Here is a 24,342-nt window from a genome sequence, read left to right on the forward strand (position 1 = left end):
AAATTTAAATATGCAAAAAATAAAAATAACATAGCATGTTATGTATGCTATACACATTCATAGTACATAGAGGGGTACACAGCAGGGGCTCAGTCATAACCTCCCCCTATTTTTCAGTCCTCACAGTCAACATGACAGAATAAGCTTCTCCACTCATGTTTTTTTTGAAATACTGCCTATCAGAGAGTTTGCTAGAATGAGATACCCAGATGTGCCTCTCTACCTTCTGTGTGAACCATCTCAACTTAGCTATCTCGCTATTACCTGAGTTTAAATATACTTAAGCCAAGACGTTTACAAGCCCTTTCAGGAGGAGGCAAGACATAACCAATATGCCCGTATCCCCCCTTCCCTTTCCCTCTTAACCCTTCCAGCTGGCGGCACCCACCTGATGCCCCCTCTTTCTCCTCACCCCACTGGAAAAGCATCATGGGACAGAAAGGGCTCAGGCTGTGGAGTTAGACAACAAGAGGCTGAAATCCAGGTCAGCCTTTTACAGCTGCATGATTTGGACAAGCTACCAACTTCCTTGAACCTTTGCTTTCTTACCTTCAGCAAACACCCTACTTATGGGCTTATGGTGAGGAATAAATGAGAGTCCCACATAACTCACAGAGCACAATGTCTGGGACAGTACCATTACCCAATAATTCTTAGCTGAGTGGATGGAGGGAGGGACGGATAAATGATGGATGCACGGATGACAGGTGGATGGATGGATGATGGGTGGATGATGGATGGGTGGACGAACAGATGATGGATGATAAAGCACAGACTATGCCCTTAGACAGGGCACTGCCATACATTAAGATGAGGGGCCTGCTCTCTGTATTTTCTTGCCAGGGTTTGGAGGGGACAATACACTAGCTTCTACATCTCCTTCCCCTTGGGTCAAGGTTGTGGCTATGTGTGAGCACATCATCATCACACACACACACACACACACAGCATGGAGTAACTACCATGCTTCCCGGGGGCTGTCTGATTCTGTTTCGGGGTTGCCACATTTGTTTTCCGAGGGCACAATCAGCCTCAAATTAATACACTCATTTTAAACCAAAAAATTCCAAGGAGGAGGAAAACAGATGGGAGATCTCAACAACAGAATTTGGTCTCCTAACATTAAGATTTCTCTTTTCTGAACAACCACAGCAAAACCCAGTGTGAACTGTAACCTGGAAATTCAGGTTAGGGATTTCTTTTCCTGTCCCCACATTTCTCCGCAGAGGGAGGCAGTGATGAGGGACCGAGGAGGGCTTCCCCACTGGGCAGGTGGCAATTTAAGGGTTTGATCTATTTAGTGGGGCTGGCTCATCCTTGTTGCCCAGTCACGGGAGAGGGAGGAAGTCTGACAAAGGAGGAAGATTAAAATGTATAAAAAGGCCACAGAAAAATAGACCCGTTGTTCCTAGGGGAAGAGCCTTCTGGTCACCCGTTGGTCCGGAAGCACTTGCTTCCTGTCCCAAACCAGAGAGCTTGGACAAACAGCTCCTCCCAGGGCCCCGGGGACCCTATCTGGAGGGGACAGAAGGGCCTGAGCCGCTGCACGGCCAGGGAGCCAGCACTGGCCGCCGGGCCTGCACCAGCCACCTGGCCTGTTAAGCGTGACCAAGGTGGTCTGCAGGCCCATAAATGGGACCATGGGGGCCTATGCTTGGCAGCCCCAGGGCAGAGCTCTCCCTGGAGGGCCTGGGGTTCCCTTGGGGACAGGGGCCTAGAGCACAATTGCTCTCCTGAGAAGAGAACAAGAGCAACTCACCAACCAGGGGACAAAGGCAGTTATGGGGCATTGGACCACAGCAGACCAAAGCAGCACAGGCAACTCGGAGCCCACCGACAGGAGGAGAGGAGCGGGGCAAGGCGGAGGGAGGGGCAGAGAGGAGGTGCAGACAGGGAGAAGGGTGCGGGAAGAGCCCTCATTTCTCCTGAGGCTACGAGGAAGCCCTTGTGTCCTACTCCTCCTTGCCGGGAGAAACTCAATCTCTAAAGTGAAAAACGCAGAGAAACAGAGAGCTTGGCATTGGACTACGCCAGTCAAAGGAGATAAAAGTGAGCCAGTGTTTGCTCTGAGCGCAGTCCCACACCCTGTGTTTGCGTTTCATTTTCAGGACACCCCTTGGAACGAATGCCTTCCTTAGCCCCGTTTTCATGCTAAAGAAGCTCAGTCCCCGAGAAGTCAGAGTCCTTGGTGGCTTTGTCCATGACTTTTCATTTCCCGGGCAGAATTGATGTGCCAAACGGGAGTGGCCAAGCTCAGAGTCTGCCCATGTGACTGGTATCTCACAGCGCCTTTGACGGGATAGCAGCCGTGAGACCCCCAGCCAGTAGCCGTCCCGGCCGAGGGGCTTTCCTTTGGGATGCTGGCACGCTACATGGCAGAGGGCACTTGGGGAGGGCCTGATGCCAACAAGCATCTGGAGAAGAAAAGTAAGATGGTGGAGCATGAGAGGAAGGCCAGGGAGGGGGCCCAGAGGAAGCTTCTAGCGCAGTTCACCCTGTCCCTTCAAGGAGAGGGTTGGGTGGAGCCTGGCCGAGGCAATATTCATGGTATCTGGACTGGGTACCCAGAGGCGTATGGGCCTGTGGTGGTCACTGGGGGCTTGCTGGGTGGGAAAGAGCAAGGTGACTGAGACGACAGAAGACATAGGGAGGAAGAACAGTGCATGACACCCAAGGTGCAGCCCTGTAGGCCCCAACTAAAGGGTAAGCTGGACTCTACTCTGAGTGGGATGGGAAGCACCCAGAAGACTGAGGGCCAAAGGAGGCCAAAAGTGGGTGTGAGGGGACACATGGCAATTCTTTGTGCTTGGTGCTCAATGTTTCTGCAGCCCTAAAACTGCTCTGGAAAATAAAGTGTACAAAGTATCCATCTATCATCTATGTATGCATCCATCCATCCATCCATCCATCCATCCATCCATCCATCCATCCAACCACCCATCCACCCGTCCATCCATCCATCCATCCATCCATCCATCCATCCATCCATCCATCCATCCATCCATCCATCCATCCATCCATCCTTTTATCCAACCAACCATCCATCCATCCATCCATCCATCCTTTTATCCAACCAACCATCCATCCATCCATCCATCCATCCATCCATCCATCCAACCACCCGTCCACCCATCCACCCGTCCATCCATCCATCCATCCATCCATCCGTCCATCCATCCATCCGTCCGTCCATCCATCCATCCATCCATCCATCCATCCATCCATCCATCCTTTTATCCAACCAACCATCCATCCATCCATCCATCCATCCATCCATCCATCCAACCACCCGTCCACCCATCCACCCGTCCATCCATCCATCCATCCATCCATCCATCCATCCGTCCGTCCATCCATCCATCCATCCATCCATCCATCCATCCATCCATCCATCCATCCATCCATCCATCCATCCTTTTATCCAACCAACCATCCATCCATCCATCCATCCATCCATCCATCCATTTATCCATCTATGTATGCTCTTTACATTCACCGCTAGTGTTCTATTTAAAAATAAACAGCCTATTTTACCAACTTGTCTGCATCTTGCCATATCCATGCTCTGGAAATCTCTGTAAGCCTATTGATAAACATGTCGTTGTGCTAAGAGCTACTCAATACCCTATTTTATTTAATATTCATAACCACTTCCTCTTTTCAAGGTTTGTGAATATATACAAAGTGCTTAATTATTATCTAAAAAAATACTGGACTTGGGTTCACCAAATCTCATTCTCTTTAATGGGGAAAGAGCCTGTTCTTCAGCTGAACGGAAGTCCAGGTGGCCACCCTCTTCATCTTCTCATTTCCAGCTTTACATGTGCCCTCCGGCTTCTACTGCGGGCACATCCCTGAAGTTCTCTGCCTTTTTCAGTGAGCCCGTCTCTGAGGCACGCTGGTCAGGAGAGCAAGCCCTGGGTGTTGTAAGCAGAAGCAGAGTAAAAATAGGACATGTCTTTGCAAAGGGGAAACGGAGCCGTGGGCCACATGGGTCTCTGAGAAAGCCCCCCAGGCCTGTGGTTCTGGGGGAAGATGAGGGGGGAGGCAGTCATGAGGAAGGAAGTCCACAGGAAGGCAGGGCACACTCGGCCACGTCCAGTCCTGGGAGGAGAAGCTTTTTGTCTCTCCCTCTGCCGCCAGCTCTGCCAGAAGAGCACAAATGTTTACACAGCTTGGTTGGCCAGCATATTGGCAGCAGGGGCCTTTGCTGGGTGAAATGCAAAGGCCCCACTGGGGCTTGGAGACCAGCTCGGATGAGGCCTTCTCCTGTCTTCCCACTCGCCTTCCCATCCCTGGCTGGGTTCAGCCGGGTGTAGGCCAGTGCAGGGCCGGAAGGCCCCGGGGAGATTGGCTGAGGCATCTGGCACCTCGGCCCAAGTGCGTTATTCATTCACAGCGGGGCCCGGGGTCTGGCATGGCCAAGCCCCAGCCCTTGACTTCTCTGGGGACGTGTGCTCTTTGAGGCCCTGGTTCGGAGATCTCTCTATTCTCTTTCACAGAAGAACCAAAGCTATTTTATTTCTTACGTTCCAACAAGTATCTTTTTTCAGTGCCTCTTCTGTGTCCACCAGGGAGGGATCACTTGACACAAAGATTCACCCCTAGCCCTCTGGGAGTGGCACATTGGAGAGGGGACATCAGACACCTCCAGGCCGGGGAGTGGTGGCTGGAGGGCAGGGGAGGGGATGTGGAGGTGGGAGTAGGAAGCAGGGACCCTGCCCCTCCTGCCCTTCAGGTGTGGCTGAGAACTGACAATGGGGAATCTGCAATCAGGTTGCTAAGACCAACTCTCACCAGCCATGTGACCTTCAGAAAGCTATTGGATGTTAATGTGCCTCAGTTTCTTCTTCTGTAAGATGGGTATAACAGCCAGGCTTCCCTTCTGTCAGGGCCTCAGTGTCCACATTTAGGGAAAATAAGGCTGTTAGAAGAGATGCTTTCTAGGGAATCCTGCAATTGAAAAGTTGTATAATTCTGGGATGTTAATAAGGTTTTCTAACTGGTCCCTGGAATGAGGCATTTCCCAACAGCCTCTTGACTGTCACTGGCCACCTTTTCCAGAGCAGCCTTCTGTTTCTGCCCATGCCTAGGAGACCCAGCTGACAGTCACTCATCTGATCTAGCGGGTTCCAGAGTGGAAGGTTCTGCTCCATTTTCCCTCACCTTTTGGGGCAGCTGATGATCGAAGGGACCATGTAAAGCCACTTGGGCTCTATTTACTGTCATACCCACAAGGCTTGTGACCTAAAAAGGCAGCAGGTGGGGACAGCTTCATAAGCATGTGACCTGTACAGTCATTCAGGAGCCCTGGCTTGTAAGTTCTCTGCACATTTTATACTCATCTGTGGCTGTCTTGAATTTTTAATATTTCTTGAACAAGGAGCCCTATATTTTCATTCTGTACTGGGAGTAGTTGGTCACTCCTGCGTGTAGGTACACTGGTCAAGGTCACTACTGTGTACATTGCCTCATGTGTGTGTGTGCACACGTGTGTGGGTGTGGGTGTGGGTGTGTGCTCCTGGACATGGGTGTGTGGTTGCAGGGAGGGATTCTTTTGAATTTTAAAATGCTGTGACACATAAAGAGGTGCCTCATTTAGCACCCGCTGCAGAAAAGCAGCAGAGCTAATTATGAGAACTCTGCAAACCAGGCCCAACCCCAGCGAGAGGATAAAGCCGAGCCCACAGCAGTGGCAGCCGGGAGCCCAGAAAGCTGCAAGTGTGCTGACTCATGAGAATCTCCCCATTTGCGGTGCAGGACGGTGATTTTTCTCTGCCTTACTCCTGCGTCTCTCCTAGATGATGTATGAATTGCTTCATTTACCTTTTTCCTCCTAACCTTCTCCTTTATTATTTTTATTAATGTCATGCCAACCCCAAATAGGTGTTCCCTTTGCAAAAAGAAAGCAAGGGGGAAAAAGGAGTGGAAATAATCGCCCCTCACACCCATTCACATAGCAGATGGAACATTTTTTTAATATGTGTGTGTGCATGCTTGTGTGTGTGTGTGTGTGTGTGTGTGTGTGTGTGTGTGTGTGTGATGGAGAGGGATGGAGAGAGAGAACCTTGAAATGGGTTAGGTATATGACAGCCTAAAATATGCATATAAATAGTAATAAATTCCAGTGTTTATTTCAGAAAGGCCAGACTACCCAGGAAAGTTTTACCATCTTCATCGACAATAAAATGTTGCTGCATTTAACGTATGTTAATTTCCAAAGTAGGGGAGACACAGAATGCATTTGGAGCTATGAGTGATATTATAAATATTGTTATAGAATGCAGCACTCCAAAGTAAGCATGCTCTTGGGTTCAGAAGAGCTCAGTTTCGGCACCTGATGCTATCGGCACGTACCTGCCATTGTCACTTACGGAGTGCTAAGCTCTTGACCTTTAGGGAGCCGCTGAACCTGCACGACCCCTGTGAGACAGGCACGCTCTGATGTATGCGGGACTCTGCTGAGGCTTAGAAAAGTTCACTAAACAGCTCGTGCCAGACCTAGCACTGGAACCCACAGACGCCTTACCTCAGACACGTGCTTGCATTCTCAATATCCTCCTCGGCCTGTGTTTGTAAACACGAGCCACTCTGATTAGCTGTGGCAAAAATACTAGTCACAGGCCCGTGCTGGAGAAGGCCGCCGATCCGTTGTAAGCTCAGCATCTCAGGCCCCTGTAGCTTCAGCATCAGCCCCTTGTGACAGGTCCTCATGATGGGATACTGACTGCTTAACTCAGCAGATGTCATCTTTCTAAACTGCCACCCAATGCCTGAATCTTTTTTCCACTATCTTCCAAGAGAGGGTTCTTCCTGATTCTTCCCCATGATGGAGAACTCACTGCCTCTTGAGGCAGCTTCTCCCATGATCCCACAGCTCTTTGCACGAGACCATCTTCCTGTCGTGAAGGATGGATCTTTCCTCCTCTGCCCTTGAATCCAAGCCGGAGACCCTTCATCTCTAGCACGGGCTTCCCCAGGCTTTGGGGCAATTCCTATCTCAAGGTGGAGCCCATTTCATTCCCTCAATTGTTTCTCCCACAAGCCAATTTCCAGGCAATTTTCAAACCAGCTCCTGGTTCTGATATCTGGCTGAGGAAAATGGGAACTTTCAGCTCTGCACATTTGCACACGATCATCTGGGTTTGGTGGCACATTCCCAGGCTATGGGCTCCACATTCCACAGAGGGGACATGATCCAGGGCTCTTGCGGTGGAAGATAGCATGGCTTCTGAACCTGGAGACTTCTCAAGGGGTCCTACTGGGGGAGCAATAAGAGCCCCAATTCACCATCCAAGCTGCCTCTCTCCTGAGAAGGAATCGCTCTCTACGTGGCAGTGGGGAAACTCTTGGAGGATCCTGGGAAGGCAATGGTGGGCCGTTTATGAAAACAACTGTTTAACGGCTCCCAGATCATCCATATTTGAATGTGAGGAAAATAATGGTAAAAACATCATAAAGAAACAGATGTGCCCGAGTTAGGTTTTGTGGCAGGAAAAAATGTGGGTTTGCTGGTATCGATTTCATTCTTGCAGCTGATGAGGATGAATGGTTGTGTGCTCCCGGGATGGGTCATGTGGAGCCCTACACACAGCTGCACAGTGCTGAGGGCTCCCCAACAAGCCACCCCCCTTCAGCAGGGGCAGCTGGAAGGTGGCAGATGTCCAGCACAGAGGTGCTGACTATTGCCCAAAGCAGGTGCCTTTCGCCTTTCCCTGATGTGTATAAAGGCACCTATAAGGACTAGCAGCCACACTGCTTGCTTGCATGCCTGTGTGCATGTGTGTGTGTGAGCTCACATGCTCACGAAAGTACACCAGGGGAGAGAGTGGACCAGGCCCCTGCAGCATCAGCATCAGCCCCTTGTGACAGGTTCCCATGCCGGGATACTGACTGCTTGACTCGGCAGCAGCTGAGACGCGGCACACAGAAGCTGGCACACAGGTTTTAGAGCCATAGAAACACCGCGTTGAATCCCAGTTCTGCAACTGACTAGCTATGTGGCCAAAGAAATGCCACAAAAGCTTGTTGGGTATCAAGTTCCCCAATCGGAACATGAGAACAATAAAAGATAGTCACCTCATGATGGGATGAGGATATGAGACAATATATGGACAGGCTCCCTACGCCATTCCTGGAATTCAGTAGAAGCTCACTGAATGGAGCTTTCCGGAGGCTACATGGCAGGTAAGGAGAATATACAGGAAGCCATCAAAGTAGTTATGAGCAGTGGCTCTGAAATCAAGCAGCCTGGAATATGATTCCCAGTTCTACCTTTGACCAGTGGTGGTTCCCAGGCAAGTTCATTAACTTCCCTGTGACTCACTTTCCTCATCTATAAATGGGGATGACAGCAGCACCCGCCTCAGGAGCTTGCTGTGAGGATTAAATGCAATAAACTATGGAAAGTGCTTACCTTAGAAACCGCTGTATAAGATGCCCTCAATAAATACTAGTTAACAATATTGCTGTCCCAGTTCAGCCTAGGCTCTCCCCTCCACGGCGATAGGCTGCATCTCATGCAAGACGTCCTGGATGTTAAAGTCCCAGTCTTTTTCAGCACTATGTATCTCCCAGGCAAGGAGAAGCACAATCAATCCTCATCAAATGAAAGAATGAAATCAATAAAAGGAAGACATTCCTCCCGCACCAGCCCCTCACCACAGAAGTGGAACATTTGATATTTGTTTGCCACGTCTTCTCCAATCTTCCTGCCCCTACATTTTAGTAAGTTTAATCTCTGAAATGTTTAACAGTTGTTTTCAGGTAAATCACAGCAGAGCTTTCTGGCCCAATTCTCAGGGCTTTTCATTGCACAGGGTTATAAGATCTTCTGGCTTGTTGGAGAAAAGCAAATGTGTCCTCATTGTCTATTCATAGTGGTGCCGCTGGAAGGACTTTGAACGCGTAACTTGTCAGACTTCCCATCACCTATCATTCAAATGTGTAATGGAATTTCTTTTTTTAAATGCATTGCCATTCGACCTTTTTTTTTTTTGTTTTTGGTGAAGGTGTGGTTTGCAGGTATGGCTTCATGAGTACTAGCTTTGTAAGGATCAGCTTGGTTTGCATAAAAATAATAACTTCTCTCAGCACAGGTGTAAATATAACATATATACATGATTTTAAAGGAGGGCTTGCTACCCAAAGCTTTGATGTTCCCAAGCACGTCCGTGCATGGTTCTAGCACTGCCATATTCTTGCAACAGGATGACTGAAAATTCAGGTTCGAGTGGCAGAAGACTCTGGGGTTTGAAACAGATTTATCATTCCTCTAGATACTCTCTGTCTACTCCTACAGACCCCACATCCAGCCTTGTCTGCACAGTTCTGTGCCCTGAGAAGCTGCTTTGTGTGGCTGAGGTCAGCCAGGGTCCCATTGCCTGGATTTGGCCAGTGGGGGCCACTGATGGGGGTTGGCACCAGATGCATGATGGGCTTCTCCAGGCTGCCTCCTCAAGGGCCACGTGGTCACAGTAGCTATGGTGCTTGGTGTAAGCCCTCTCCTACCACAGGACTGTCTCTGGGTCCCTTTATTAACTTGCCACCACGACTCTGTTCAGTGACATGAAAGATGCCTCCAAGTGGAAGTGTGACATCATGTCAGTGACTTCACCGCACCAAGGAGTTCAGTTGTCTTTCTCTGGGCTTCAATGGTGAACCCAAGGCCACATGGGGAAGTGGTTAATAACCCACACTTTGCACACAGACAGATATCTTGTGTAACTACCACGGGGAATCCTAAAGCCGTCATTGAGGCTTCTTCAACAGACCATGTGGGGTAGTGGTTAGGAATACGGGTTCTACAACCGGCTGGCAAGGATTTGATCCTGGCACCAATTCTCACCAGGTTCCTGACTTTGAAAAAGTTACCTGGTCCCTCTGTGCCTCAGTTTCCTCATCTGTGAAATGATGGTAATAGTGTCTTACATAGTAGGGTTACTGTGAGGATTGAATTACTTAATGCACACAGAATATTGAGAACAGTACCTGGCACATAGTAAGCCTTAGTTAGTATTATTAGCTCTATTATATATACATGAGGATTAGAAGTTCCTAGAAGTGAAAGACCCATGTGTCCCACATCTGGGCATCCCTAGCACCTAGGACATAGTAGATGCTCAATAAGGGTCTACTGATAGTAACTTATTATTTTCACTAATACTAATAAAGCAGTCATATTCTGCTTTCTAGCTTTCTAAAGTTCTTCAAGCTTATTACCTTGCTTGATCCTCATAACCTGCCTATGGCAGCACCAGAGCAATCATCCCCCTTGTACACATGAGACTACAGAGGATCAGAGTGGTTCAGTGACTTACCGAAGGGCACACAACACAGACCAGCATACTTGGAGCTGTTACCCAGAACTCATGAAATCTAGAAACAATAATGTAACCTCCTCAGGGACAAGCAAGGACAGATGATCCCACAGGAGATGGGGTGTAAAATATCCCGGTTCTAAAGACAAGCTGGATGTGCTATTATAACTCACAGAGGGGGTGAGCTCTGCCCATGAGAGAGAGCATCTGGGTCTGCAACCTGCTTTGTCTAAACTGGATTTTATTGGGGGGGGAGTGGTCTCCACCCCAAAATTTCCAAGGAAAACTATTCCCAAGAGCCCTCAGTTCTCAATGCCAAGCCCAAGTGTGCCACAGCCTTCCGGGGCACCTGAGAGGTGTCATGTCTAAAGAATATGTCTTGGCTCTGTGCCTCCCTCTCTCTGCTTAACAGCTGCAATACCAAACCCAGGTCCTCACTGTGATCACTGCTAACTTTCCCCAGCCCATGGGGACCAGCAGAGCCTGTGATCCACGGGGCCTGGCATGAGGCCACATCAGGCAGCGCTGCTCTCATATACCCCAGGTTCCTGCCTGTGCTCTGCACGGGTACAGCTGGGCTGGCACATAGTTCCATTTCCTAGCCCACGGGGCTGGTGTGACATCGCATTCATCCAGGATGCTCTGGGTTCACAGTACAGGCAGCTACTCGTGTCCCATTACCTGTTGCCAGGTGGGAAAAGGCACTAGAACCTGACACCCTTGTGACAGTTCATGCATCCTGACTCAGCCCTCCCAGCCTGGTCACATGTTCCCTCTCCCAGTGCACTGACTTCTGCTAGAAGAGCACCCCATCTGCAAGGGTGAGATGGGCAGCAGGTGATGCTGGAGACCTCTGGGGACACAAAACTGCATGGAATAAACACCCTGGGTATGTGCATTCACACTTCAAGCCAACAGGACTGCAAAGAGGCGAGGCTCTTCTGGGTACTGGAGACGCACCGAGAAATCATTCAGCAGTTGTCTGCCAACTGTTCTCCTCCCCTCCCCTCTTGCCAGCCACTCACACCTTCCCATTCTTTCCCAACTGGCAGTCTGAGTGCCTCAGACTCTCCCTTGCACTTCGCTGCTTATCTTATTTCATTCTTACCACAAGGAAGTAAACGCTATCATCATCCTCATATTTTAGATGAAAAATACAGTTCAGATCAAATCACTCCCTTGATTTAAGCCCTTCAACGGTTTTCAATTCTTCTGAGAAGGGAAATGAGAGTTCTCAGCATGGCCTGAAAGACCTTTCAGCATCTTCCTGGCTATGTGCACTTCTCACCTCCACTGAGGCCATGCTGAGCCCCTTCCCACATCCAGGAGCTGGCCGGGGGCACACAAAGGCCTCTTGCAGCCCCTAATGCCTTTCCCCAAACTATCCTCTCCCGCTCTGTCTCAGTCTCTCGCCTGCAGGGTTCTGGAATCTGGATGAAGTGCATGGAAATGCCTTCTCTTATTTACTGTCTAACTGGTACCCACAGAGCAGTGGCCAGTTATTCCTGGTGCTAACAGAGTAGGAAGAAGTACCGGCTTTGGAGCCAACCAGACCTGGTTTACCTCCCAGCTGTCACTTGGGTGGTCTTGGGCCATGTTCACCTACCCACTGGGCCTGTCTCTGTACCTGAGAAGAAGAGGTGGACACCCAGGGCCCCTGATTTTACTGCTGCTATGGAGCAATAGCATTTGAAGAGTATTAGCTAAGTGCCTCAGACTCTCCCGTGCACTTGGCTGCTTATCTTATTTCATCCTTACCACAAGGCAGTAAATGCTATCGTCACCCTCATATTTTAGATGAAAAAGCCGAAGCTCAGAGAGTTGAGTAACTTATCCAAGATCGTTCAGTTAGTACTGCCGAAGCCCAGCTCCCGAGAATTCTCTCCTAACCAATACATTATACTCCCCTGTAGGATTCAATACAATAGTGAATTAACAGCGAGAACACATAGAAAATGCTTAGGCAGGGAACACACTGTTAAAGTGAACCCCTTGTGCTCCAGAGACCGAGAATTCTAAATCTGAGCTCCCCAGTAGCTACCGTCCCTATTTACTTTTAGTTAATAAAATCACAAAATATCATTGGATCTTAATGGGACCCCGAGGGGGTTAATTACATGGTGGGGAATTGTCTGCCTGCTCAACCACCGTTAGTTTAATAGATGTACCTTCAGAAAAAAAGAAATATAGCACATTGATCTTTAAAAAGGAAAAGTAAAGATCTCCCAAATGCAGATGAGGAAAGAGAAAAGTCCTCACTCAGCATTTAGACCCACCATTAATCCTCAGGACACATTTCCTACAGGATCTTCAGGTTCTTCCTGTTGTGGACTCCGGAATTCTAGGGCTCAGGATTTCCCAACAGAACTGTTCCCCAACCACTGTGAGCAAGAGCCTCCTCCTTCTTAAAGTCTCTTGAACAAAAAGCCATCCTTCTACCCTCTGCAAATTCTCACCATCACCAACACAATGTGCACGCCAGTCGGCTGCATCTTTCCCGTACAAGAACCTCCAACACGCTTGTGTCTCCGAGACTCAGTTACCTCATCTGTAAAATGGGGAAAATGCCAGCTATTCCAATAGGATGGTTCATTTCACACCTTCACTGAATAAATATTGCAAGAGCCAGAAGCTTTTTTATGCTTCCTATGTGAAAAAGACACCATATTAAGCACTTCCGTAAATAGACCTCTAATTCACAATCCTGTGTGATAGGTGATTGTATTATCATCTTCATTTTCTAGGAATAATGGTGGGCTCCAGGGAAGTAAGGATGAATAAACTGTGGTCACCGCCTCCAAAGACCTCAACTTCTAGTTGGGGAAATAGCCATGGAAAATGGTGCTTACAGGGAAATCTAGTCCATGTGAAGAAAAGGTGTGTTACCTCAGAGGTCAGTGAGCTCAAAGGCAGACAATCTAAAATGTGTAGGGGTTTAGAGATAGCGGCCTGGGGCATATGAGATTCAGAGAGGTGGAGGATCTCGCTCAAGGACACAGAGTTACTGAGAGATAGAGCCTGGACTGACATCCAGGTGGTTTCAGCCCCCAAGCCAAGGGCCCTTCACTGTCCCAGTGTCATTTGATTTCCTCAATGCCACTCTCAGCTTCTCTTGGGTAGAAGCCACATTCCTCCTTCAGCATGAATCATCCTATGCAGGCAAGATAGTGCTTCAGTGACTCTACTATACAGGAGAGTAACAAGCTTGCAAACAGAGGCCCATTTCCCCTGCCCAGAGCTGCCAGAGGAACTGGGCCTGATCTCACCTGCAGCTACTGCAGGAGTGGATGGAATAGCTATGAAGTAAATATAAATGCCTAATACAGTTCTACAGACAAATATGCCTCTCCCTCTGCCCAGGATTGTGTACGTATATCAGGGCAATCTAGATGTTGCCCCTGCCCTTGGGGAGTTTAGAGTCAAGCTGGGGAGAGAAATGCATGCAGGATGGATGCACGTATCTGAAGGCAAAGCGCAGCAAATGCTGTGAGCAAGGTCTCCACAAAGTGCTCTGTGAGTCTACAGAAGCCTGTGATTAAATCACAGAGGCTTCTTGCCAATCCGATGATGGCTTGCTTGCTGGAGCTTTGGGCAAAAGTCATTTAATATCACCGAATGTTGTAAGGCTGAATTTGATTAGGATTCTAAATGCTTGGGGCTCCTTGGAGGAAGTTGCTTCATAAATGCTATGCAGTTGGAGAACTCTGAGAAGCATATCTCCCTGGGAGCACCAGGCTTAGATTTCCAAATTCCAGAGAAGAGACACCACGTCTTCTGCCTCAAAATCATATGCAGCACAAGGAGAAAGACAGAGGGATGGGAAAAGAATTTTGAGGGTTTTCTGAATGATAGCATCGGACCCATCATACAAATGCTCCTCCCAAGAGATTTCTCTCCTAGCATCTAGTTGTTTTTCTTTTCTTCATATGTTTTTCCTGATCTATTTGTCAATAGTGCTTGACAGTAGATATGGTCATGAAATTACAGCACAGAGCTTTCTATGTGGCAAAGCCAGAGTAGTTATCTATTCCATTCAATTAACTATTCCTCTCCCAGCTATGACTGTGCTAACATTATTCCTCCACCGTAGCTGGGAGGAGAACGCCTCTCTACAGCTGCTCCTTTGGGGTGACCAGGAAACAGCGGGTCCTTCTCTGCTCAGACCTGACCCCAGCACAGGAAATGCTGGCTCTCTGAAAGTCTTCAAGGAGCAGTGACGTATGGTCTTATATCTATTCTCACAGCAGTCTTAAAGTATTCATTCTCTTGTTCATTCATTCTACAGATATTTACTACAGTGCAACTACTGTGGCCAGACACGTTGCTGAATGGTGAGACTGGATTGTTGAGCAAGAGACAGTGGCTACCCAGGGAGGTAGTGAAGTTTGCAGAGGAGTTAGCAAAGAATTCCAAGGCAAACAAAGCCCATTCTTAAGAAAGTGCTGACAGAGGTGGGGAGCAGTGAGCATAACAACTATCAGAAGCCCCATTCTACAGATGGGGGGGCAACTGAGGGACAGAGAGATGCAATGACTCATCCACTGTCACACATTGTGCAAATGATAAGTCCTTGAGTGGTGTAGATCATCATGCAGCAAGGCCTGTCTACCAACTCAGTCCCATGGCAACGAGTTCATTAGGCCGACAGCAGCTTCAGTTAAATGACTGGCCTTCCAACTTTGAGGGGACTTGAAACGTTTACTGTGGTTTATTGCCTTTTCTTCTACCTCAATTAACATAGCTGTGAAGGTCCAGTGGTATTCAGCATGAAATGACCCCAAGCTACCTTGTGTAAATACACACACACTTATCCTGGAGATACTTGGATTTCCCCAGGGATACACTGCAGCCTACTCAGGCCCAGGGGGATTTGAGGAGCTTTGGAAAGGACGCCCTGACATCCCACTGTTCCCATCAGCATCCTCAGTTGCTTTTCCTACTCGATAAAAGTCTCTCAACCCTGTGCAGGTCAGTTTCCATGGGCAAATGGGAGACCCGGAAAGAGATCTAAAGGACTTAACCTTTGCTAAGGGGAGGGGAAGTGAGTTAGCTGCATCAGCCAGGGGGGCGTGCAATTCCATCTTGCTCGATTTCCCGCTGCATGCCGACCCATCTCCTAAGGATTACGCCTCCCCCTGCGACTGGACTTTGAAGCCGGTTTTTTTTTTTTTTCAGATAGGGATTTATTTAAGATGAGCAAATGAAACTTACTAGCCATTAGCCTGTTGCAATTATTCCTGTCTGGTCAGCCAAATGACAGCTCAGCTTGAGATCCCGAAGCTTACAGTTGGCTATCCAGCATCCATCTGGGATTCTGGAATGACCAGGAACAGCATCACAACAGGAACATTTGATGTGTCATTTGTGCCCCTACAATTGCACTGGGTCGCACTGAAAGCTTTAGTGTGCCTATGGTTTCTTTATGTTTTTCTTTTTTTCTGAATGCTGACTTCCTCGACAGCTAAGTGGTGACAGATATTTCTTTGGAGAAACATCACTTCCCATTGACCGTATAAAGAAATAATTCAGTTGTCATCCAGCAAAAAAATATGTCATTACTTTCTTTCCCCAAAACTCTTTATCCCATTGGATATGGGAGTTAGATAAGATTAAGTTCTTAGGCAACACCAACTTATGGGGTGGACAGATTCTGTGCTGTTTGATTGTGTCAGGACAACATTTATATCTGCTTAGATAGAAGGCAACGTGGTCAGCATGCACACAGAGATAGTGCATGAGGTTTGCTTTAAGTAGAGCAGCATTAGGTTACTTTAAGGTGACAATTTCTAAATGAGAGCAAAACTGTGTAATAAGATTTAAAAAATTGAGCCCATTCTTAGTTCACCAGCTCCCCAGCCAGTGACAAAATATGCCATTAGTGGCCACAGCACGATTCTGAAAATATACCTTCCTTACGATTTAACGCTTTTTTTTTCCCTGTGAGCTAAAAATTACAAAGCCCCGGATTTCATCGCTCTTGCAATCTATTCTTTTCCCCTGACTTCCTGTTTTCATGAAATTTTAATCAGGCACTTAAAATAAATAGCTATGCAGAGCTTCTCTGCCTCCCGCAATACCCGGGATGGATGTTTTGGGGAAAGTGATAGTCCAGAGACCTTGAGAACAGTGAATCCCTTTTTGACTTGGCAAGACAACAGATATTAAAACATGGCTCTGTCCACGGCCAGGCACTTGGAGGGGGACAGAGGGGCCTTGGAGGACCAAACAAAGATGTAGTAGGTTGGACTCCTTTTTATTCTTCCTCCAAATATTGGCAGCCACTTGATCAATTTAGAAAGGCAACAAGATCAAGCAAAACTATATTATTCCAACAGAGGGGAAAAAAGGGAATAAATCAGAGTAAACTTTTCAAATCCCTTTAAGTTGAAAAATTCATCATTCAATTTCAGCTGCAACTTTTCACTGATAATGGTTTTTGATGTTATATATTTGAGTTCCCTTCATTTACATCAACAAAAGAAGATGCTGGGTTTCTTCAACCTCCTTTTTTAAAAATATGATTAAAGCTGCAAATGGCATTATAGAAAAGCTTAATATGTTTGTCACAAAACCATAATTTTCAGGAGTCGGGGTCTTTTCTAGCAATAATTGTGGCTTTCATGAAGAATGCTATGCACCAAGCAGGAAAGGGGGAAGAAAAGCTAGAGAAAGCATATGGTTACTGATATTCATACCCTGTAAGTCAAAGCCCATATAGAAGGCTGGAAAGAAGATTCTTAGAAACACGTGAGGAAATAAACTTCCTTGCCTTAAAATGCCAAGCTTCTGTAGGACAGTAGCTAAATGGTATAAAAGGCTCTTAATTCATTAGGAAAAATGAAACGAACTGATGTGAGAGTTCACATCATTCAACCCCATGTACAATAATCTTCTTGTCTCTTCTGCCTCAGATGTGAATGGACGGATGCCCACTAACTGTAGGTTCTGACGAATGGCCAGAGGCAGTTTGCCCAGACACACATCTCCTTGACTCTGCAGGTCCAGTTCCTGGTTTTAAACACTGGGGATGGGTCCTGCAGATGAGTAGTGTGCTGGTAAATATTTTACAACTGGCTCTCCCGGACAAAAAAAAAAAAAAAAAAAAGGAGAAGCAATTTGATTTGCAGCACCCTGGTCAATTTCAAGCTCCCGTGATGTCCCCAAATGTGGAGGTGGGAAGGGATGTGCAGTGATCCCCCACTACGTGGTACAATAGGTGCAGATCATAACAAAAGCAAAGATAATAGTACAGCACAGCAAGAGAGTTAGAGAGTGAGGATTTTTGAGTACTTAGTACGTCTTTAAAAATTGAAGGCATTTGACTGTAAGTTTACATGATTTAGGTTTTAATAATGGCTGTATATAAACACTGACTCGAAATTTCTGGAAATTTAACACTTGGCCCTTGTGAGCTGGTACCAGTCAAATCCAGCCCGCCAGCCCTGCAGGGGAACCTGGCTCCGTTCAGTTGGAAATGGCTATGTGTCATTTGCGGTTTAGTAAACTTGCCTGTTTCCAGGGATAGACCATATTTTTGGATCTCTACTAGAAAGATACAGTTTGGTTTTGGTTCCCCAAAGCTCTCCCCTCACAAAATAAAATTGCCCACAAAATATCAGAGCTTCCTGTTTTCTTTGATAATAGTTCCATCTGCTTCACTGTCTCCAAACATAGCCCTAAGCTGGCCTTCTTACCTTGCTTAAGTGGAATCTAAATAACCTCAAGAAGAGAGGAATCAGCCCCTCACACAAAAGAAGTCATTCACTCGATGGCATCTCATATTAGAAGGTCTTGAAAATATTTCCCTTCGTTCGGGCTCAGCAGATCAAGTCCCACCAGGGAAAAGAGCGGAAACTTCATGTCTACCAGATTCCCTTTCTAATGCCAATATTTGGTGACCTCATGACACAGGAATCTGGGGTGCTTCCATTTGATGGGGTCCCAGTATTGCATTTCGGGATCAGCAACACCACTTCCCAGAGCAGACTGTGTGTGTGTGCAGGGGGTGAGGGTGGGGAGCGTGGGTAGGAATCCCACAGTAGTTTGAAGAGAATATTATCTGGCGATTTGGGAAGGCCTCCCGAGAAGGGTCTCCTGGTAAAATGGCCCAGCAACATGTTGGTTCAAGACCGACAGAAAAGAAGGAAGGCAGCAGTTTTGAAAAGTGAAATTTGAGGATTCAGGGGTCTCATATTCCAAGAGTTTTCCTCTGTCCCCTTCAGTTCTTTGGCCACATCCAATTCCACAGTGCCAGCAGCCCTTTGCTCCTTCTCATGGCAGGTCAAGTAGCAAGGGTATGATTCTCTGGAATCCCGTCCATCATGAAGGAAGTTGGACCCATGCAGTTGGAGGCATTTGCTTCTGTGAACCACCCATGCTGTCAACAGACACTGTCCCCGTGGCCAGGAACTCATCCTGCTCTTGGCAAAAACCCCTGCCACTTGGGTAGGAACTGAGCAAAAGCATCCAAGCCAAGCAAAAACAGAGCGAAGCTGGGCTCTTCCTGTGCTGAAATCCAGATTCCACATGAAGGCTCTTGGCGGAACTGCCACTGGGCTTGGCCCTGGTTAATGTCACAACCATATCTCAAGTAACCCATTCTCTGAATAAAATACAGTTTGACTTAAGGCGTTCAGGTATCCATTTGACAGGAGCAAAGAGGTAAGAGGGAAGCCAGTAGAGAGCTTCCTATTGTGTTAGTGCTATTATTGAATACACATGCTTATATGCATTCTGGACAGAAAAATCCAAAACTCTGAAAAGGAAATTGGCTGTCTTTGGCTTCTTTATGTACGATCACTAAGTGTTCAGGGAGTCTCAGAAATCCAGAGCTTTCTCAGAGCTGGGTGCCTGCAGTAGCATGCATTCTCTGCAGTCCCATCTAGGGGCTGATGACCCGGAGGCAGATCCTCCTGCATCTGTATATTTATAGAAGCAGCATCTCCTCCAGCCCCACTGAGCAAAGCTGGGTGTCCACAAGAGGAAACAAATGGTCAGGGGGTTCTATTTTTGTTTCTACCTGTAGTGTTAGTAAGTCAACCCAAATTCTTCCCCCAGCTGAGAAGAAAACCACTCTAGGACACAAGGGCTACTTCAGGGGTGTCCTGAAGCACGCTGGGAAGCGGGAAATGACTGACTGGTACTCCTGGCTCTGAAATAAAAGATTTCACACTCCCTCTGGGCTCTTGTGAATCAGCATACATTCCCCTGGGAGGTGGGAGGGGTTTTATGTGGATTCAAACAGACCCAAGTTAGATCCTAGTCTCCACCCTCCTCTAACTAGGTGGAAATGTAAAAATGAAACATCAAGACATAGAGAAAAACATGAATATGAAAATAACCATCACTCTGTCATGCTTTGATAGCTGAGGAAACCCGTATTAACACTTTGGTCTTTTTGTTTGTATCTGTTCTTTAAGGCACATAAATACATGCATACATTCATGCTTGTGTAAATGCCTAGAAACATACTTTTAAAATTCATAATGTCCTTACATATATTATCCTGATATTTCATTTAAGAAAGCTACTTAGCTGTCTTGAGCCTCGGTGTCCTTCTGTATAAAAGAAAGAAAGAGAAAGAGAGAGGCAGGGAAGGAAGAAGGAAGGGAGCAGGGGAAATAGGTAGAAATTCACCACTGGGGAGATTTGGAGGGAGCGTGTCTAAAACTCTATGTACTATTTCAACAACCTTCTGTGACCTTATAATTATTTTAAAATACTTCTTAACGGAGCCTTAATAATAACAATACTGACATCTCAGGGTGTTTCTGGAGGGTGAAGTGGAATCATTCATGTCCATGTGCCCAGCATAGTGCCCAGCAGGTAGTTGGCATGTAATAAAGATTGGCTGAATGCATAGATGGGTGTATGGATCCTAAGTGCTCAATAAATGCTTATTTTCACTTAAGTTCAGACAGGGGATGACATATATTCATCAAGTGTCAGGAGAGAATTTTCTTCTCAAAGAGCCAGAATAATGTGTGAACCCTCAAGTGGGGCCCAGACAAGCATAAATACAGCTTATGTATGTCGGGAGCACCCAACCTTGAAGACATACCCAAACGTTTTCTTTTAAAGTCCTGTTTGTCTTTCCATTTCTTCTAGCTTGAGAAGAACATGGGCACATTCCCGTTTCTCATATGCAGAAAACGTGACATGATGGTTGGCTGGCTTTCTTAGGTCTCCTGAGCAGTACAAACCGGCCGGGAGTGGACACGGGTTTCTAACCATCCAGAACGTTTTCCATCCAGGTGACCCATGACATCAGGGCTCTGCAGGGGCCTAGTTAGAATTCAGAGCCCCCTGAAGGCATGAGAGGAAACAGATGTGAATATTGGGAAGTATGTAAACCCCATTCTCTCAAAGAACATTTAAATGCCCTTGAAAAGGTATGTGGGGTACACTATGTGAAAAAACAGGATAAAATATTTAAGGACATTATTAATTTCATAAAGTGTGTTTCAAGGCATTTACACAAATTTGAATGGACATGTGCGTTTAGGTATGCCTCAAAAATAGATACAGATAAAAAACACAATGTTAATAAGGGTCTTTCTAGTGTATTGAGAGTGGACCTTAGTGATTATTATTTTAATGTTAATGTTTTTCTGAATTTTGTGAACTTTATTGGACTACTTTAGAAATAAATATATAAAAAAGTAATATGTAATTAAAGAAATTAATAATAAGCATGGTTTGTTTAGTCTCCTTTCAAAATTAATTATGGTTAACTCTTTGCATAATTAATATCCTGGAGCTAGTAAAAGGACAGGCCTAGCAAAGGAAAGAAGGGCAATTGGTCACTACCCTGAGTCACCTCCCTGTGGCCAGAAAGGACGCAAGGCCCAGGCAGCTGCTGTGTCTACGGACAGGCCAGTGAAAGAGAATCCAGGAGGCTCGCCCTCAATGCATCCCACCAGTGGTCAGCCAGAAGGCTTTGGGTTAAGTCACAAGTCCCCAAGACCGATTTTCCTACAAGTCCTGTCTCACTCAGTGGTTGGGGGGTCAGCAGGAAGTACGAAGCACATGCTTTGAACTGTCTAAATGAAAAGCAGCGCCAACATGAGACATTTTAGTTGTATCGCTGTAGAGCCCTTAGAATCATGCCCTGGCCCGAGCATTGGCGGTAACTTCCAGGTCTTCCAAGGCAGTGGGGTTACAGTGAAACAGCCCCCAACCGCTGCAGCTGATTCCTAGGAAAGGGTCCTGGGAGTCATGCCTAAGCCAGGGAACCTCAGGTCCTCCTAAGGATAAGAAAATCAGCACCAGTGGGATTTCAGAGGGTGGTGTCCTCTCTTCGTTCCTAAGTGCTGTCTGTCTGAAGAGGGGCTAGGATGGGCTGGGGCCCGTGTGACTGCCCGTAAGAAAGGTGCCCTGGGAGAGGGTCACCAGGTAAAATACATGGCTTCCAGTTCAAACTGAATTTCATATAAACAATGAAAATGTATTAATATAAGTAGGTCCCAATGCTGTGTGGGACCTACTTACACTAAAAATATACCTGTCATTTATCTGGAATTCACATTGAACCGGGGGTCCTGTGTTTTTTTCTCTGCTAAATCTGCAGAGCCTACCCCAGTGGCCTGGAGAGAGGCACCGTGTACTCCTGAGTACCTTTCTCCAGCCCTGAATCTGTCCGACTACCTGCATGGAGTGTGGGGTAGAAACAGGCCCCGGACTCTGGACTGGAAGAAGGGAGGAGGGTCATGGACAGACAGAAGGCCAACCGCCGGGCTGTGCAGGGTCGCCTATGACAGCAGCCCCCAACCAGGGTAAGACCCGTCTTTGGAGCAAATCAGAGAGTGGAGCCTCGAGAAGCCTCCTGGAGCAGGGTTTGACTGAATAAAGGACAGAGAAGCAAAGCGCATGGGCAGCAGGTGAGAGGGCCGTGCATTTCAGGTGCGGTTTAATTCAGCTCCAATCACTGAATCCCACAGATTTGCAACTGTTCAGGAGCCAGCTAGCATGTGCTCTGCCCTGGAGAGAAGCTGCAAGCTACCTGCCTCTAGACACTCAGCTAAGATTTAACTCCTGAGAAAGAGCTGAAATAAAATACCCTAATCAGATCATTAGGAGGAATGGAGAGGTCTCTTCCTCATGCTCCTTCAGGCTTTTAATAAAAGTTGAGTCCTAGTGTGAGAGCTGGGGACATCCTTTCCTCTTCTGAAATAGGTCTCCGCTGGGTGTGATAATTAAACAGTGTGCATAATGAGCCGCTCCCGTGTGTGTGTGTGCATGTGTGGTGCCCAGGCCTAGACCATGGACAAAAATAACACAAAAGAATCACTTTAGGTCTCAGATGTCTTTGAGGAAGCACATGGAACTTGTCACACTGTCCCCAAGTGGCCAACAGGTCCATGTGGTCAGTACCAGCTTTGCACAGTTAAAATAAAGAAAATAAATATCTAAATATCCAATATCATCACTAGGAGCTGGCCTCTGGGTCTTTGCCGACATCTGAACTGCTTCACATAACCTCCTGGCCTCTAAAAATAGATATTCTGTGGTACGTATCATTTTTATAAGATGACTAATACAGGAATGCCCTTTGGGATAACTCAGTGTCTTAGCCTCTTTCTTTTTCTCTCTATATTTATCTTCTCTTCACTGGCCTCTTTGTATAAAACTTAGACTGTACCCATGGACCAAGAACTTTAACCAAGACATTGTTTATCTATTCCACAAGGGCTATCCTTTTTATCAACAGAAGGGAAGCTTATACTTTTAAAAGGGAGTCGAGCAATGGCCTGTATTTTGTTTCTCTCTAAATACTGCTTTTCCATACAAAGGACCAATCTGAAGGGGTATCCAGCAATCCTGCCACTTCTATTTTATAGCGTCTGAAGCAAAAATGAAAGGCAAATTTAGGGATGCTAAAAAATCCCTGATATTAAAGCTTGGTACCCTAAGCCCAGTAGTGAGGGCAGCACGGTCATTAGCAAGCACCGAAATCTTAGTCTGAATTTTACTCTTCTTCTCTGACTTGAGAAAAAGACAGAGAGAAAAGATGAGAAATGGGAAAAGACTTGGACATCTATTTATTCAGATTGCCTTCTGTGCTCCTCTAGCATAAAACCTGATCTTTTGTCCAGAGGTTGGGATACCAAAAACGGAATGAGAAATCTGCTGGGGGAGAGGGGGTGGAAGTAATAGGGATCCACTCCTCACTTGCTGTCACCTTTATTTCAACATAGCTTGCAGCTCCAGCGACCTCTGCATGACCTCCCAGGTGATTAACTCCACTCCTGAGGACGTGGAGAAATGAATTTTCTTACCCAGTGGATCCTCCCTTCACAATTAGCATTCTCCCTCCTCCATTGCCATCAAAACAATAACAGCTAAACAGTACACTCTACAAGGCTGGGCCAAGATCCCCTTTCCCCCCTGCCCCCCGGGTGAGCACATGGAGGAAGAGGGTCAGGGTCTGGGGACACAGGAAGGTGGCGATGGCCAGCAAACAGCTCACCTGGATCCCTACAACCACCATCCTCTCGAGCCATCCCGAAGGGCTCTCTTTGCCTTTGGTTACATTTTACATTACAATCCCCTGAGGAAAGAGGCCAGGCTCTACTTGGGTAGGTGACTGGCCAAAAGTTGGCTACTGGGCAGTACAGTTTGGGGACAGACAAGATTTTATTCCTAACCTGTGATGTTTGAAGTTGTGTGTCAGCTTGACTTTGACTTCTGCCAATAAAAACAGAATCTGAATATAATTTTACACTTAGTGAAAATGTAAAATGTTCACATTTTCCTTTTAGTAAAAATCAAAAAGGTGCTGTACACACTTCAGATGCTCCATTTTCTTGTGTCTCCCTGTCTCACCCCATTACTGTGTGGTTTTGCCCATGTGAACAAAGGAATCAGGCCAGCCAGACACCTGAATGTAAGAGACTATGTATCACTGCGAAAATATGCCAAAAAGCTGCCAGAATGCAATGCCACTGAATTGGCTAAATGCCCATATACGTGTAGGTTTCAATACCTTACAGGCAATATCCTTTATCCCCAAGACCTGTGACTT

At 46.8% G+C, this 24,342-nt stretch overlaps 1 protein-coding gene across 3 annotated transcripts in view; it reads right to left on the reverse strand.

Annotated features, from left to right (window-relative positions):
- MAF (MAF bZIP transcription factor) overlaps positions 1-24,342 on the reverse strand; it is a 310,576-nt gene that overhangs the window by 236,715 nt on the left and 49,519 nt on the right. Inside the window, exon 3 of one of the 3 annotated variants that reach the window (XM_036909333.2) lies at positions 3,722-3,917. The exons of 1 other annotated variant lie outside the window; for it this stretch is intronic. The gene's annotated coding sequence lies outside the window, so the exon portion shown is untranslated. Of the gene's footprint in view, positions 1-3,721; positions 3,918-9,141; positions 23,567-24,342 lie in introns of those variants that run through there. One more of the 3 variants, XR_008994034.1, reaches the window with a different exon arrangement.

Source organism: Manis pentadactyla, chromosome 15 (genome assembly GCF_030020395.1).
Source record: "Manis pentadactyla isolate mManPen7 chromosome 15, mManPen7.hap1, whole genome shotgun sequence".
NCBI classification, from domain to species: domain Eukaryota; kingdom Metazoa; phylum Chordata; class Mammalia; order Pholidota; family Manidae; genus Manis; species Manis pentadactyla.